Source organism: Chanodichthys erythropterus, chromosome 13 (genome assembly GCF_024489055.1).
Source record: "Chanodichthys erythropterus isolate Z2021 chromosome 13, ASM2448905v1, whole genome shotgun sequence".
NCBI classification, from domain to species: Eukaryota; Metazoa; Chordata; class Actinopteri; order Cypriniformes; family Xenocyprididae; genus Chanodichthys; species Chanodichthys erythropterus.
The window spans coordinates 3,397,915-3,416,570 of NC_090233.1; the positions used below are offsets into that span (position 1 = coordinate 3,397,915).

At 38.6% G+C, this 18,656-nt stretch overlaps 1 long non-coding RNA gene across 1 annotated transcript; it reads left to right on the forward strand.

Annotated features, from left to right (window-relative positions):
• Positions 1-9,656: 9,656 nt before the first annotated feature.
• LOC137034587 (uncharacterized) lies at positions 9,657-14,149 on the forward strand. The gene is made up of 3 exons (XR_010896959.1): positions 9,657-10,909; positions 11,639-11,686; positions 12,257-14,149. It is a non-coding gene; the product is annotated as an uncharacterized lncRNA (long non-coding RNA).
• Positions 14,150-18,656: the final 4,507 nt, after the last annotated feature.

Below are 18,656 nucleotides of genomic sequence, written 5' to 3' on the forward strand. Positions count from 1 at the left end.
CACAGGAGATTGTGTGTAATCTGTTTATCTGAAAATAACCTTGATTTTTTTCAAACTCTTTACAGAGCATGTTCAGAGACAGAGAAAGCTGGAGAAAATCTGGTTGAAGAATTAAAGATGGATTTTAGTTTAGTGTTGATGGCAAATGTTGTTTAGAGAAACATGTTCACCAACCACTATGATCAATTAATGCATCAACAGAAGTGTGTGAACATGACATGTTGAACTATTGCAAAGCAATGTTTTCTATTTTCTATTATGTTTTATATTTCTATCTGTATTGTAGAAGATTTTTTTATGGTGAAAATTTAGTATATTATAGTAAATACGATGTGCTTTATTCTACCATTAAAATCATAAACTCACATGTGTGTAGGGCTGAACATGTGTGTCCTGATAACATGATAGCATTGCTGTACACGTGAAATTTGAATCTGTTTGTGTGAATGGAAAATCCTGTTTCCAATTGAAGACTGTAAAATGACCTTTCCAATAATATCTATAGAATGTATGGCAAAGGGCATTTGTCTGAATATATAAGGAGACGGTAGGAGAAATTCAGCAGCTGTCTCTGAGACTGTCTCCTGGACATGATGTCTCTTGATTAGCTCCTTTATTGGCAATAAAGTAAACTTTCTGGAATTAAAGATATTTAAGAAGTGATTTTTTAACATAAAGTAGAAACCACAACATTTGGCGACGAGGATGGGATTTGGTTTGAAGCTGAAGAAAACCACAGAGCAGAGCTTCGCTGATTGACCAACACAGGACAAAGTGGCCACAGGTGAGCAGTTTTATGCTTATTTAAATACTTGTGTTGGTCATCAGAGATGCTCAGTGTGGTAAGTTACTGAAAGCTTCTCCAAATTCAAAGAACTAAAAGGAAAATATCTTTAATTCTAAGAGACTTGCATGTAGTGTGTCAGGCCTGGGTACTGATAGTGATATCAGTGGATCTGTGTTAATGCATGCACACAGATGGAAATGTTCACGGTTACCGCTTTCATAAGATTGATGAAAGGTCTGCTCGGGTGAACGGTTTAAAGTTTTGTTTTTTTCTTTGTATCCTTCGAGGATATGGTTAATTTTTCTTTGTATCTTTCTGATTATAAAAACAAGATATGGTTAGCTAGCTCAAGATACCGCTCTGTGACGACAGAGGTCTGCATGGTTGAGACTAGGATTATCTATGATACCGCTTTGTTGTTGACCAACAAAGGACTGAATGGATAGATAATGTTTTTTATTTATTTTTATTTATTTATTTTAATGGCATGTAAAATTAGAAGTTCATATCAAGGAGTTACAGTCAGGTAATAGTAACGGTGTCAGAGGCCTCTGTGTCTATCTGTGTCTGTCTGCATGTGTGTGTGTGTCAGAATGGATGAGGGAGAATAGTCTGTTTTGTATGTGCAGCTATGTGGGATCTAGTGTCTTGCTTGACCGTGCTTGTGGTTAAAAATAGTGACCCCCTCCCTGGTCACTTGAAAAGAGTGATTGAGAGAATGAGCCCTATAGGAAATTGTTTGAATGATAAAAATATTATTATGAAATTATTTCAAGATATTAACTTAAAAGAATAATATAGTAAAATAAATAAAAAATAATAATATATGTATATTTAATAAATAAATAAATAAATAACCGAATAACTAAATTAATAAATAAATAAGTTTGCACATGCTTAAAATATTATGTCATCTATCTGCAGATGTTAAAAATTTGTATCTTACTATTCCAGAATGACAGTATGAAAATGATACTAGTGCAGAAATTTAGGTTTGTGTTAAGTAAAATAACCTGTGCAGAGTGTTGAATGAGAACAAGATTGGATGGCCAATGCTATAATAGTCATAGACTATAGTCTTAGTAAATGAGATTTGTTGATAAAATGAAGAAATTCCTTGATGATGGTTGAGGAAATCTTATTGCATTATATTAGATTATTTTGATTCCTGCATGTGAATATAGAAATGAAAAGACTGAAATCTGAATTATAATAGAAAAATTGTTGAATTTTAGTATATTTAGATAATCAAACATAGATTACTAATAGATTTTTGCCTATTGCAAAGAAGAAATAGCTTTGCTTTTTCCTGCAATGAAGAACTTGCTTCACTAAACCCCAGAATGAGGGAACTGCTGTTTTCAACCAGTGAGATATTTGATATAACAGATTTAGTGAATTTAGAAAAAGAGCTGATTGCTCAGACATTATTTAAATTAGAATTTACAAAAGTTCAATTTGATTCATGCGGATCTCTGAGTGTTCAAGTTTCAGATGACTTTAGTGACAGTGCTATGACAAATGGAAGCAACAAATGGAGAGAGGACAGAGGGCCCCAAAGACACAACTACAGAAAGAAGAAGAAAAATGTGGGTGAGAAGTTTTCAGCTCCCCTTCTGAATGGACAATTCTACACTTCAACATGGAGAAGGACTGATTTAATTCAGGAAAAGGTGAAATGTTCACTTGAGACTTTTCCTGAGGACAAAGACAATGTCCTGAAATGCAAAACTGTGGCAAGAAGAATCCACAGCAAGATATGAGAAGAAGAAAGACACAGAGAAACATGAGAATATGAGCCTACATTCCATTCCAAAACACCATGCCTTTGAATGACATCATAGGCTGAAGACACATATAGACCAACAGCTAAGCAGCTTCATCAGACTGATGGTCTGGACCGAAGGACGTCTGAAAACCATTCCCTTATGGGCACAGGTGTGGCATCTTCAATGATCACTAGAGACCGTTCCAAATTTTGTAAAGTATTATATATTAATTTAGTTCATCTTGAGAAGTCACTGGTCTTATAGCAGTTCTTTGTATTCTCTGCTAAACTAACATTCTCTGTCTGCTTTTATAGTAGGACCAATCCAGCTTGTGTAAAAATAGAAAGAGGAACTTCATTGAAAGACAGTAGTGAGTGCTTAACTCACAAATTAATTATACTAAGGCTGCATGGATTTGGTATGGTGAGGGCTATTATATTAAAAACATAAATGTCGCATTCAAATCATAATTAAATGAAAAGCACAATTGAATTAGTCTTGGAGAAAAGAAAAAAAAAACTTTACTGGTCATTCTATCTTGTTTACAAGTAATTTATTAGAATAATAATAAGAACTCCAAATATTGTTATGAAATCATACTGTTGTCATCACTTGGGTAATGAGATAGAAATGTTATTGGCCATAGATGTAAGAAGACGCAGAGATCTCTAATTTATTCTTAAAGAAGCTCATGAGCAACAACAAAAAAGAATGTGATAAATCTATAGAAAGAAAATAATAAAATGCAATTTGAGAAATTATATTTGGCTGTCTCAATTGCAGTATGCCTAGGCCAATCATTCTAAAACAGTTATTAGAAGTAATTAGAGAAAGTTTAGACATTGTTGCATGGGGAATGCTTCATTGTCCATGTCCTGTAGTGTTTAAAAATACAGACATGTTGGAATTCCACTGCTAAAAGTATATGTTCCCCATTTAGATCTGAAGATCTACTGTGGCAGAAATGAAAAATGAATGATGGCCATTGGGGGTGTGCAAGATTGTGAATGATGGTATGAATGAGTGAGAGAAGGTGTCTGAAGAGACAATGAGGCAAATCAATTATTTGCCAAAACAGCTGTGTATAAATTTGTAATATGTGGGCCCACAGGGCAAATTATGCCCAGTAAAAAGGAAATAAGACTATGGATTAATTGGGTCAAGTATCCTGGTCAGTTCCTGGAAAGTTATTGTGGCAAAAATAGAAAAAAGAAAAAACAATACCACACTTGCGCAGCGTATAACATGGGAAACAGATCAATCAAGTTTGCTCTGTTCACCTAACCTCTAATTCTCTTCAGCATATCATGAAGGAGCTGAGTTTTCATCAGAAGTATAAAATATTGTTTTAACTGAATCAAAGTGGGTTGAGTGTTTAACAAATTCATGAGAAATTATGTAGTGAAAACAGAACTCGAAACAAATGATTCAGAAATTATAAAAATGCAAATTATGGGTTAAAAATCCATATTGTGTAATTGGTTGATAATCAAAGCAGAGAGCCCCAAAGAGGGACTGGATAACACTCAGCCCACATGAACATTTTACAGGTTACATCATGAAGGACAATGACAAGCAGATGATTTACCACATGTTGACACTAACAGAAATATTTAAGGTCTCATTCACAGGTGGCCGCAGTGCAATTCTTAGGAGTTTTAATGGGAACATACTAATATGTTACTTTTAAGGATGTAATACAGGTAAACCAGCTGAATTGATTCTTTTAAGGGTGAACCACAATATTGTGTGTACAATTGACTGCCATTTAGTAGATTACCAACAGATCTTAAGTATACTCCATAACAGAAACAAAAGTTAATTATTCTGAAAAATAGTTTTAAGGAAATTTAAAGGTAAGAAGACACAAGAATAATTTTGTGACTGTAATATCCTAACTTTGTGCACAGCCTGCTTTAAAATATCTAACAACTGTGTGTCACTTAAGCTAAGGGACAAATAGGAAATATACTTACAATAGCATATTTGCCATTCACTTGAAGCAGTAAGGAATAGAAAGTATCAAATATTGAATAATGATATTCTTAGTCAGTATTCTGAAAAAATAGGTAAATTAATGGCTGATATAATGCTACCAAAACAATTAACAGTCCTCATGAGTCAAACTCATAAAAAGGAAATAGAACAAAAACCTCACGTACTGTAGATGAAATTATTTCAAACACAAACTGGCCCATACAAACTCTCAATGTAACATCAAAAAGAGGCTAAAATAAAGATGCATAAAATAATTGATGGGCCCATGAAGGACAAATTGTTGCACCAATTGCATTTTTAAATATTTTAATTCTAGATGCGCAAGGTGTTCACCATTGCGCAAGGGGGGAAGTGATAGTCTAAGGGAAATTAAACAGCAGGAATATTGGTCTGCATATTCATGGGCAATGGTAAAAAAATATTTTGTCCATATGTGAAGTTTGTACCAAAAACAATAAAAAGAATGGAATATCAACATCAATAGGCCACAAATACAAAGAATTTAAGAACAGATTAATGGTAACATTAAGGCTAAATTTAATAAAGTATGTTAAAGTACTAAACTCAATTGGGGTGAGGTCTTGCCAATGGCACTAATAAGTTCTCGCATGTAAACTAATAGAAGTACATATCTAACACCGCATGAAATGCTTAGGGGTCGACCCATGCCTGTCCTGTATTGCAGAGGATATAATGAAGATTCTAGTTTAAAAAATTATAAAAAGGAATTAAAATCTTACATGAAGAAACTAACTGTCATACATAAAGCTATATGTTTACCGGAAACAAGAGATAGAGACCTTGTGTCCAGTTGTTCCAGGAAACCACTGAGGGTCTTCCAGAGAAAGTGGATGCAAAGTGAAGAAGATGTCACCTTTCAAGAATTTTTAATAGTTTAATATATGAAGCGTTTTGATTGAAAATGGAAGTAGATTTAAATTTCATATATGACTGTAACAACCACAAACAAGGCTGAACAAATTACAAATTCACATCTACTACATAGAATTGTTGTAAAGTAAAGGTTAGGAAACCTATGAATCTTTTACTCTCTTCAGAAAGCAAAAACAAAGAACATCTGAAAAAGAAAAAAGGACAAAACTGGGGAGAGATGTTTGGTTCTATGGCTTCTTCAGAGGATGGTGGCACAATTCGGTGATTGGTGATGAGACTGGATGACTTAATTTAGTCACTAGGTAGCATAACTAAGAATGCTGGATTGTGAGACTACCCTCTGGGAAAAGAATATTGAAATGAGGCTTTTAAGGCTCAGAGGGGGGAAATGTAGAAGATTTTTTATGGTGAAAATTTAGTATATTATAGTAAATATGATGTGCTTTATTCTACCATTAAAATCATAAACTCACATGTGTGTAGGGCTGAACATGTGTGTCCTGATAACATGATAGCATTGCTGTACACGTGAAATTTGAATCTGTTTGTGTGACTGGAAAATCCTGTTTCCAATTGAAGACTGTAAAATGACCTTTCCAATAATATCTATAGAATGTATGGCAAAGGGCATTTGTCTGAATATATAAGGAGACGGTAGGAGAAATTCAGCAGCTGTCTCTGAGACTGTCTCCTGGACATGATGTCTCTTGATTAGCTCCTTTATTGGCAATAAAGTAAACTTTCTGGAATTAAAGATATTTAAGAAGTGATTTTTAACATAAAGTAGAAACCACAACAGTATCCTGTCTAAAATTTTCATGTAGGTGAAATCAGCTCAAGGAATTCCAAATCACCACTGAGGCTGGACAATGACATCATGGGCTACAAAATGGATCTGTTATGATAAGATGTTATAGAACCTAAATTTGCATGCTATATGTCTGTAAAATGAAGGATTTCTATGATTGGGTGATTTATATGAATTTGTTGTTTGTATGAAGATCAGAAATGAAGAGCATAAATGTGACGTAAGAACTTAAATTTACTGTAAGATACTTTAAGATGAATATGGATGATTAGTGGTTAATCCTCAAAGAATGTGATAGTAAAATGTGACCGAGGTATTTGACTTCATGGTAAAGCCCATTCTTTATCTATCCTATTTAGCTTGCTAAAACACAGGGTGTATCCCCACAGAAAAAGCCTTAAGAATTTTCTAACTTTCTTCACAAATTTAAGAGTGTGATGTGAAATGAAGTAGAAGTAATCATTAGTTATCAGTGAATGATAAGAAGAGGGAATTGTTGTGGAAATTTTAATTTTTCATATGCTTTTTACCTGTATTCTTGTGAAATATGATGCTTATGGAACATGGTATGATGTTGGCTTAAGTGGTAATGTTTAACATAGTGTTAACATAGATGTTGGAAATAGAAAGAGCAAGATATGGTATGGGGAAATGCAAGATGTATGTTAAAAACATGTCTGTGCTAACAATGTGTGGAAAGTTACAGCCACTAAGAGATGTTCCAAATATGGTAAAAGGACAGAGGCTTCGGCCTTGGAGGTTAGAGATATAAAAGTGAGGGGAAGCTTTCGTTCTTGGTCTTACACTCTGCAGCTACTTATGTTTCTGTATGACCTGTCTGACCTTTCTTGCAAGAAATAAAAGCTTTAAAGACAATTGTACGTGTTTGTCTCTTATGCGGTAGAGTCGGAGTTGATTTTTGCCACAACAACCCTGATAGAAATAACAGAGTACATTAGAATGTTTGAACGGTTTGTTATTTCGCTACAATTAGACTAATGTTATGACTTAAGTCGGAGTTAGCAAACGTACATCAACACCAAAGTAAAATATATGTTTACAATGTTTGATTCATATCACAACATACCATTTGTAGGTGAGATTAATTTCATCCACGACGATACCCATAACGTTTGCTTGAAAAACATCAGAGCCTAACATGTCCCTCCACTTCTTGTTCAGCAATCAGGATTCCGGGCTTCCGAAAAGGAGCTGGCAACGACCGCTGGTTATGTCTACCTCGCCATGCACGCCGAGTTGCATCGCCATGATGCCCATTTTGGTTGCTTCTTTCACTTTGTTCTCCATGAGTGTGACCAAAGGAGAAACCACAATGACCACAGGGTTTTCATTGCGCCCCATCTTCTTAGCGATCATCGGGGCCAGCTGATAAATCAAACTTTTGCCGAATCCCGTAGGAAAGACGGCAAAGACATCTTTCCCTTTGACAAATGCCTTGATCGCGATCCTCTGTTCCTCTTTTAAAATTAATGCGCTATCGATATCTTCTATAACGGACGTGATGGCGGAATCTACACATCTCAGTTCTTCAACAACAGCCATCATTGTTGTAAACCAATTCAACCCAAGCGCACTTTGATGACGTGGCTGATTACGTTTCTGGTGATAATCTGTCAACCATCACTCTGACAATGTGATTGGTCCAAACAGTTTCTGTTCGGGCATAATTACTCCTCTACGGATCGAGTCCAGGCCGAACTTCCCAACATAAAAAAATTTGTGGGCGGGGCTAAGTTCGGCTAGCATCCAGGCTAGGTAGGTGCATAAGTCTTAAGTAGTGAGTTTAGGTATAGTGGTGCAGAACCAGTGGTTGTCTTGTAGGCAAACATCAAAGCCTTGAATTCGATGTGAGCGGCTATTGGCAGCCAGTGCAAACTGGTGAAGAGAGGTGTGACGTGCACTCTCTTCGGCTCGTTAAAGACCTCTCTTGCTGCCGCATTGTGGATCTATTGCAGATGCTTGACAGCGCATGCTGAAAGGCCAACCAAGAGAGCATTACAATAGACCAGCCTGGATAAAACAAGAGCATGGATGAGAATTTGTTTGGAATGCTCTGATAAGAAGGGTCTAGTCTTCCTAATGTTGTTTAGGGCAAATCTCGCTGTGATGAAAAAGCTGAGGTACCCCAGTTGCAAGATGATGTGACTTAGACACCTCACCTCTCTAAGATACCCTGAAGGACCTACCTGAGAGGTAAGAGTTGAACCACTGGATTGCAGTTCCTGAGATGCCCTTTGCCATGAGGGTTGACTGGAGGATCTGGCGGTTAACTGTGTCAAAAGCAGCAGACACATCCAACAAGATGAGTACTGATTATTTTTAAGCTGCTTTTGCCAGTCTCAGGGCTTCAGTAACTGAGAGCAAGGCAGTCTCAGTTGAGTGACCAGTCTTGAAGCCAGACTGGTTGTTGTCCAGAAGGTTGCTCTGTGTGAGATAAGTACAGTTGGTTGAACACAACTCTCTCAAGTGTCTTTGCAATGAATGGAAAAAGGGATACTGGTCTGTAGTTTTCTAAAAGTGCTGGATTTACATTGGGTTTCTTAAGCAGTTGGGTTATCTGCTTAAATGCTGTGGGAAATGTACCAGTGTGAAGAGAAGTGTTAATAATGTGAGTCCAGATACAATTGAAGAAGAGATGGCCTGAAGAGAGAGAGATGGAAGATGAGTGCTGATAGGATCAAGATGACAGGTAATAGGCAAAAGGATGAGCATTTTCTTTTAGAGCTGCCAAAATTATTTACCAGTTATCACTGTAAAGCTGCTTTGACACAATCTGCATTGTTAAAAGCGCTATATAAATAAAGGTGACTTGACATCAGTTTGGAAACTCATCGGAAACTCATCCTTCACACTCTAAAAAATCTTGGGTTATTTTTTATACCCAAGTCCTGGGTTGAGCCTTTTGGGTCTTTTTTTCTTGGGCTATTTTTTCAGTGTTTTGGTAGTTTTGTGTTACTGAGCTCCTGGGTCAAACATAACAACCCAGTGTTTGGGTAGTTTTTGTGTTACCCAGATCCTAGTCTCAGCCTCAGATGTCATGCCCATGGACCATTGGCTGAACAGCGGATGCATATGGTACACTTAACTAGAAAGACTTCGAGATTTTCAAAGTTATCATCTGGTTGGTTGAATTCCACAGGATGTCTGAGAGACGTGTGTGTCACACTCTTTAATGGTCTGCCTGGAAACAAATTCCGTGACGCCAAACCCCCTCATGGAAGAAGAACACCATTTTTGTTTTTTTCAACAGTGACAATGAGCACTTACCACCACTAAACGCTGGTGTGAGGGACTCAACATGGTGGCAAAATAGAATCTAAATGCTGGAAGTTTATTTAATCAGCAAACAACTCCAATATAAAGAGAGAGATGTAGTCAATAAGGCAAGCAGGTTAAACAGAGACAAGTAATCAGTCCAATCAGGCAACCAGAGCAAAACGATCATCAAAAAGGCAAAAATCCAATAAGGCAAGTACAATGGTCATAACAATAAGGCAATGAAAAGGCAATGAAGAGGCAATGAAAAACGCTCTGTAAGGCAGTGATAAACTGGCAATACTTTGCAAAGCAGCAGTGAAAATGCATGGTTAATTATATTGGAGTAAGGCAGGAAGTAACCAACAAAGCAACAGTCCAAGTTAATATTCAGGAGAGGGCTCCCTCTGGTGGTTGGATGAATAGGTATCAGCCTCATTCATTGCAGAACTCATAAAGGGTTATGAACACCTCCCGGTGTTCTCTTTCTGGGTCGTCCCCTTGGTTGTGGTGCAGGACGGTTTGGATGTTGTTGGTGGAATTCTTGGATCAACGATGGGTCCAAAATGTCATTGGAAGCTACCCATGATCTCTCCTCCGGTCTGTAGCCCTCCCAGTCCACCAAGTACTGCATTTAGCCCCCTCGACGACATGAGTCAAAGATCTCCTTGACCAAGTAAGCAAGGTAATCCATTAATCTCCAGTGGGGGAGGAGGTTCAGGATCCGTGGTTCCGGGGCCAGATAACGGATGGACCGGTTTCAGCAAGGACACATGAAAGGAGGGAAAAATATGGTAGTTAGCAGGAAGCTCCAAACTGTATGTCACAGGTTTGATCTGTTTGACTATTCTGAATGGACTAACACACCTGGGGCTTCTTGCAGGCAGGACCGTCGCTGGTGGGGTGAAAGTTAGTGACAATTATAGGGGCCCCCACTGCCCAGGGGGCCCACAAAATCCAGCAGTTTAACTATAGGCCCCTGTTCTGTGAGTAATTCTAATATTCATATTAGTTGTATGCTAGAGATTTTAATGAAAACCACAGAAACATGCACTTTGATGAAATTAGTTTTCCAAATACCTGCTCTTCACCCCTCCAGAAAAAATGGTTTAGTCCAAGACGGAGTATTTATTAATTATTCAGTCAGCGACAGAGGGACCCAATAAAATAGTAAGTCCCACCCTATCTCGTGAATAGGGCCAATCAGTGTTGACGACGCAGCAGCTAAAGTTAGAGAAGAAGTTGGTGGAAGAGTAGGAGACAGATTTAAAATGAAACGAAAACATAAATCAGGGTACCAGAAACGCCATGAAAAGAAAGAGAGGGAGGCCAGAAGAGCTGCTGTATCCCAGTCGATCAAGACATTCTTTACGACAGGTTAGTGTAGCCTATTGTCATTTCGCTTCCCGATTTACTTTCGTGGGAAAAGTGTCTACCGCTGCCGGGTGGGTGCTGTCATGTGTTTCATTACCGGCGCTTAAAACTGGACACAAGTCACGACGCATATCACAAGCACAAGCATATTGAACGCTTATACATATAAAAGTGACATTATGCTACCCACCTGTCTGCTGATGACGTATTTAATCACATTAGAGAAAACACGCATACAACACTCCTCTTGGATGGCTACATTTATTTGCTTTAAAATCTATATTTATTTGCTTTAAAATATGTTATGCAGTGCCAAATTATCTTTATTAAAAATTAAGACAATGAGTAATTTTAAGGGTTTTAATTATTTTATTTTTATTAAAAATATATACATTTGACTGCATTCTTGTCAATTTCTGAATGTTTACTTTTTGATTTATGAATTATATCAGACTGATGGGAGAAACTATTAAATTGCTGGACTTGGTTTTATTGGTTTTAATTTAATAATTTCTTGACATTTGTTAGTTTATTAGTTTGTCGTGAATAATTGCATGATTTTAAACAGTGTTTAATAAGTTATTGCTTAATTGCATTTTTTATGTAATATTTATATAAACATTTAACTTTTAAAATAAAGGGTTTATAACTGCATTACCATATTCTGTTGCATGCAAATAGACTGTCAATGTGATATGATATTAAGACTAAACTTACTATAATGTTCTGCAGATGTAGCATCGTCTGATTCGCAACCCCATTCCAAAGATGACTTGGAGGGTCAGTGTGTAAGATACTCATTGGGGATATTGACTTATGAATCTTTCTATTGTTTGTATTTAGTATTTACTAGTTACATCTATTTTAACAGAACCAGATTAGATAGTGTTTTTTTTTTTTTTTTTAATAACTATTGACTATTGATGGTATTTGTTATCTACAGAGCCAGGTTCCTCAATCCAGCAAATGCATGAAAGTAGTCCAGCATCAGTTAGTAAAAATCCAAGTGAAGAAGCTGAAAGTAGCACCAGTCAGGACACAGTCACAGACAGCCCAGTCTCAGGGAGAAATGAAGGCAAGAGTGAAGGAGATTTTTTGACAACTGATCCAGGATTATGGCCAGAGATGATTACAGATTGTAAACTTGAGGTGATCGTTAGAAAGCTAGCCACTGCCAGTGAGACAGACCTGAAAACTATTATGCCCAAGGATTCAGAATGAAAGAAATTTCCAGAGTATCTCCAGTTTAGTAAGTCAGCAAATGGGCGAGAGAAACAGAAGAGAGACTGGTTGACATACAGTCCAAGCATGGATTCATTATATTGTATGCCATGCATGCTCTTTTCACAGGATGACCTCAGAAAGACATCAACTAGTGCACTAAACTCTAAAGAAGGGTACAAAACAGCAGATCTAAAATGGCGGAGAATGTACAACAAATTCCCTGACCATGAAGCAAGTAAGGCACACAAAGCATGCTACCTTAAGTGGAAAAATCTGAAGTTTTCTTTGATAAAAGCAAAAGGAATAGATAGCAGCTTGCAAAAACAAATACAGATGGAAGTTGAAAGAAACAAAGCAATTCTTGAAAGAATATTAGATGTCACACTTTTTTTGGCATCAAGAAACTTACCATTCAGAGGGACCACAGACAATTTAGGTGATGTTTGCAATGGTAACTTCCTTGGCACATTAGAGCTGTTGGCTCATTATGATCCTCTACTCAGTGACCATTTGCAAAAAGTGTCAGAGAAGAAGTCAGGTACAAGAATGACACATCACCTTAGCCCAGAATCACAAAATGAATTTATCGAGCTCAGTGGAGATAAGGTCTTGAAAGAAATATTGAAGGAAAGGGAGCGCGCAATTTATTATTCTGTGATTTGTGATGCAACTCCTGATATTTCTCATATGGAACAAAATGTGATTCTGTTAAGATATGTTGCAAAGATTAAGGGTCTTCTAAAAAAAGTGAAACCATCATCAAGCCCTCTAGATGTAATGCCAACCCCATTGCTTTTAAATGTATTTGATTTAGTAGGACCTTATGTTGTTAAATTGATCAACCTTTCTCTTTTAACTGGTTCTGTGCCTAGCTCTTTTAAACGAGCAGTTGTCACCCCCATTCTGAAGAAGCCCAATTTGGATTCATTTGAACCAAAAAACTACAGGCCCATCTCTAAATTGCCATTTTTATCTAAAATCCTGGAAAGAGTGGTGGCGGAGCAGCTGACGGCATTTCTTGATGGAAATCATTTTATAAATAAATTTCAGTCAGGCTTCCGTAAATGTCATTCAACTGAGACTGCCCTGCTGAAGGTATCAAATGATATTATGATGGCGGCTGACTCTGGGCAGTACTCTGTCTTGATCCTGTTGGATTTATCTTCTGCATTCGACACACTAGACCATAATATATTGATAAATCGTCTGCAAAATGAAACAGGTTTCTCTGGATCAGTTCTTAATTGGTTTTCCTCTTACCTGAGTGACAGATCATTTGGTGTGTGTATTAACAATATTCTGTCTGAGGTGTCCCCTCTGTCATATGGAGTTCCTCAGGGCTCAGTTTTAGGTCCTATTTTGTTTTTACTGTACATACGCCCTCTTGGTGAAATAATTCACGGTTTTAAAAATGTGTCTTATCACTTTTATGCTGATGACATTCAGTTGTACTGTTCTTTTAAAGACTCTGAGTTTCATAAATTAACTGATTTATTGGACTGCTTGTCCTCCATAAAGAACTGGTTAAACAATAACTACCTACAACTGAATACAAAAAAGACTGAAACCTTAATTTTTGCTCCAGACCAGAAACTACCACAAATTAAACAGCACCTTGGTTCCCTGGGTTCTTCCGTCCAGTCGAGCCTCAGAAACCTTGGTGTTCTGTTTGACCAATCTATGTCTCTGGACAGTCATTCTAGACAGTTGGTCAAAAATTGTTTTTACCACTTGAGAAACATTTCTAAACTGAGAGCATTAGTGTCTAAAGCTGACTTGGAGATGATTATTCATGCTTTTATTTCTTCTCGTCTTGATTATTGTAATTCTCTTTTTACCTGTTTAAACAAATCTTCTCTGAGTCGTCTTCAAATGGTTCAAAATGCTGCAGCCAGGCTTTTAACAGGAACCAACAGAAGGGCTCACATTTCACCGGTTTTATCCTCACTTCATTGGCTTCCAGTCAAATTTAGAATTGATTTTAAAATTTTAGTCTTGACTTTCAGAGCTCTGCATGGACAGGCCCCCCAGTACATCACTGACCTGTTGACCCCTTACTCCTCCTCCTCTTCGGTCCTTAGGTCAAAACCTTCTAATGGTCCCCAAAACCCGCTTTAAAACTAGGGGAGACCGGTCCTTCCAAGCAGTCGCCCCCAGACTCTGGAACGCCTTGCCCCTGTCACTGCGAGTGGCTGATTCTGTTGATTCTTTTAAAAAGCAGCTGAAGACACTTTTATTTAGACAGGCTTTTAGCTGATTGGGCTTAGTAGTTTTTTTTTTTTTTTTTTCATAGTTTTCTAAGTTTTACAGTTCTTTTATTATAATTGTTGCACTTTGTAAAGCACTTTGTGATTTTATCTGTGAAAGGTGCTATATAAATAAAAGTTTACTTACTTACTTACTTACAAACAAGGAGAACGATCAGGAGATAATTGAGCGTTTTTTACAGTTCAAAGCTTTCAATGGTAAGACTGGCCGGGAAATATCAGAAATGATTTTGAAGACTTTGGAGGAACATTCCATTGATATTTCACATTGCAGGGGACAAGGTTTTGACAATGGGGCAAATATGTCTGGCAAAGTAAAAGGGGTTCAGGCTGAAATAAAGAAAATAAACCCTCTTGCCACATATTCACCCTGTGCCTCACACTCTCTGAATCTTGTTGGTGTTCAAGCAGCAGAGTCATGTCCTGAGGTTTCCACATTTTTTGGCTGTTTGAACCGCTTATACAATCTCTTTAGTGCAAGTCCCGACCGGTGGGCAATCCTTTAAAGTCAGACTAGCTGCTCCCTTCATCGCTTATCAGAGACCAGGTGGAGTGCATGCATAGCTGCTGTTAAACCTGTTGCAAACCACTTGCCATCAATTATAGAATCTCTGGACACCATCCTAGCTAAGTGCAGTTTAACCAATGAAGCTAGGTCAGAGGCCATGGGTCTAAAACAGTACTTCATGTCATTCAAAGCCATAGTTCTTCTCACTGTATGGAAGAAAATCCTGCAGTCCATTGAAGACAGAAACCTAATTCTGCAATCAGGGAAAATTTCAATCGAAGTTGAAATAGACAACATAAAGGCACTGAAAGAGGAGATGGAAGTTTTGTGTAACTCATGGGATAATCTTTTTGCAGAAGCTTCCCACATTGCAGAAGCTATGGATGTACCCAAGGGGTTTCCAATCAGCCACAAAAGAAGAAGAAAGCAGTTTGCAGATGAGAGTCAGAGTTCAGAGGATACCAACCAACTAAGTGACGGAAGAAATTTGGTTTCGAAACAATGTGTTTTTTGTGGCATTGGATAATATAATCTCTGCGTTGGATATCCGTTTCCAAACCACTGCAAAGATATATGAAGAGTTTTTTGCAATCTTACAGTTAAAAGACTTGACAGAAGATCAGATTCACCTAGCTTGCCGCTCTTTAGTGAGCAAATATACACAGGATCTTACAGCAGGGTTTGAGAATGAAGTGAGGCATCTCAAATCTGTGTATAATGCCACATTTGTACACTGTCAGTCTCCTCTCGACCTGCTGAATTCAATCTACAGGATGCAGCTCCAGAGCATTTTTGGGGACTTAACGTTGCAGTGCGCATCTTCTGCACTCTACCTGTCTCTGTTTCTGGTGCAGAAAGAGCTTTCAGCAAGTTGAAGCTTGTCAAAAACTATCTCAGGTCTACACAAACTCAAGAGAGGTTTAATAGCCTTGCCCGACTTTTTAATTGAAAGCCAGCTAAGCAGACAGCTAGACTTCAAAGACATCATAAGTGACTTTGCCAACAAAAAGGTCAGACAATGGGATTTTGGTTCATCCTGAAGCGACGTAAGGTCATGAAAGGTTAAAGATCAATCAAACCGATATACATATAATCATTTGTATAATTTTCATAGTTATTTCAAAGTTCATTTCTGACTGAAATTTGTTTTAGTGTTTGCTCTCTGTTTGTTTTTATACATGTTAATATTTTGCTTTTGATGTTCAGTAAAAACCTTTATTTACATTTATTTGTTATCGGATTGTTATTTTGTAAGAAACACCTATTAGGTGGAGGGTGGTGGGGGCCCACATCAGTATTTTTTCAGGGGGCCCCCAATCCTCTAGCTACAGCCCTGCTTGCAGGATAGCTGCATCTTCAGGTCCCTGGTAAATAACCAGACTCTCTGGCTGATAGTTGGGGTGGGGACACCTCCACTGATCAGCTTGGATCCGTTGGGCCCGAATAGCCCTTTGCAGTCTTACATGAGCACTGTCACACACCCGTTCGATGCGTCTGATCCATTCATCCACCGTGGGCACCACGGAGGGTTCACCCGACCAAGGGAGGCTGGGACACATTGGAAGGGAGTGAGTTCTGTTGAGGAGTGAGTGAGGGAGTTCTGTGCATATTCCGCTCATGGAAGAAAGTCGCTCCATTTTTGTTGTTCACGGCTACAGTAGGACCTGAGGTATCTTCCTATTTCCTGGTTGAGCCTTTCCACCTGTCCATTTGACTCTGGGTGATATCCTGATGTGAGACTAACGCCCAGCGGTGAGTACCATCTATCTACCACACATGATTGCAACCTTAACTCGTACTACTTTAGTACTCATTGACTACTTCCAACCACTCTGTTTCAGCACAAGCCTTAATTGATACTGGATCCGCTGGAAATTTCGTTTTACTCAAACTTCTCCACAAACTTCAACTTTAATGAAAGACCAGTTCACACAGACTGGATATCCACACAATCTTTGGTTCACCGCTGGGCCAAGGTAGCATGAGGCATTTCACCCCCACAGTGATGCTCCACATCAACTGCCTCCATCAAGAACGGATCTCATTTCTGGTGCTCACTGAAGACATCATCTTGGGATGAAACAACACTCAACACTTGTGAACTGGAATACCAGATAAATAATTCAGTGGAGTGAATTGTGTCATGAGAACTTTTTTTTCTCTCTCAAGAAACAGAAACCTTCTTCTGAACCTTCGCTGATACAATCATCTTCATCTGCTTCGGATATCATGCTCAACTCCACCACCATCGAGAGTCCTGAGTCAACCTTCAAGACTGAGATCCCTCATGAATATTGGGCATCCCAAGATGTGTTCAGTAAGCAGTTGGAAATGGAATTATCCCCTCATCGGCCATGGGACTGCGCCATCAACCTGCTTTCTGGGGCTACCTTACCTAAAGGTAAAATTTACCCTTTGTCTATCCCGGTGCAGAAGGCTATGGAGGAATACATCGCGGAGGCACTCAAGCAAAAATGTATTTGTCTGTCTACTTCCCCTGCCACTTCCTGCTTCTTTTTAGTTGGCAAGAAGGGCAGAGGCTTGAGACTGTGCATTGACTATCGCACCCTGAACGCTCAGACTGTCAAGTTTCACTACTCACTTCCTCTGGTCTCATCCTCTCTGGAACAGTTGCAGGGAGCTCAGATCTTCACAAAACTGGACCTGCAGAGCGCTTACAACCTCATCAGAATATGTGAGGGTGATGAATGGAAAACTGCTATTATAACACCTGCAGGACACTATGAATGTCTGGTTATGCCATATGGCTTGTCCAACTCACCCTCCGTGTTCCAAGCCTTCATGAACGAGGTGTTCCGGGAGTTCCTCCATCATTTTGTCATCATCTACATCAACGACATACTCATCTACTCCTGGAACTTGGCCGAACATCGCCACCACTTGACGCAGGTCCTCCAGAAACTGAGAGAACACCATCTCTACCTCAAGCTGGAGAAGTGTGAGTTCCACCCCAACACCATACACTTCCTAGGATACATCATCACCAAAGATGGAGTACGAATAGACCAGAGAAAGGGGGATGCCTTCTGCAGTTGGCCACAACCCATCACCATTAAAGATCTTCATTGCTTCCTGGGGTTTGCCAACTTCTATCGCTGATTCATCTCCAATTATAGTTCCATCAGCTCTTCACTCACATCTCTCCTGAAAGACCGGCCCAAGTCTCTGTCCTGGAATCCTCTTGCCATGAAAGCATTCCATCAGCTGAAAGAAGCCTTCTGTTTTGCTCCAACCCTGGTCCATCCTGATCCTGAAATACTGTTCATCCTGGAAGTAGATGCCTCTACGACCGAGGTTGAAGCCATGCTATCTCAGCGGCAGGGTGATGCACCAGTCCTCTATCCATAGTCACATGTTTGCCGGGAGCCACAGCACCTGACATCAAAGCAAATTTAAAAGTGCTGGCTAATGCTAATCGTAAATACTCTAAAATTATTATTCATGTCGGCACAAATGATGTCCGACTTCGCCAATCGGAGATCACTAAAATTAACATTAAAGAGGTGTGTGAACTCGCAAGTACAATGTCAGGAGAAACAATTTGTTCTGGCCCTCTTCCTGTTCGTAGGAGTGATGAGATAGTTAGCAGATTATCATCACTCAATGGCTGGCTGTCTAAATGGTGTCCACAGAATAATATAGGTTTCATAGACAACTGGAAAAGTTTTTGGGGCAGACCTGACCTGTTGAAAAGAGATGGTATTCATCCGTCCCGGAATGATGCTGCTCT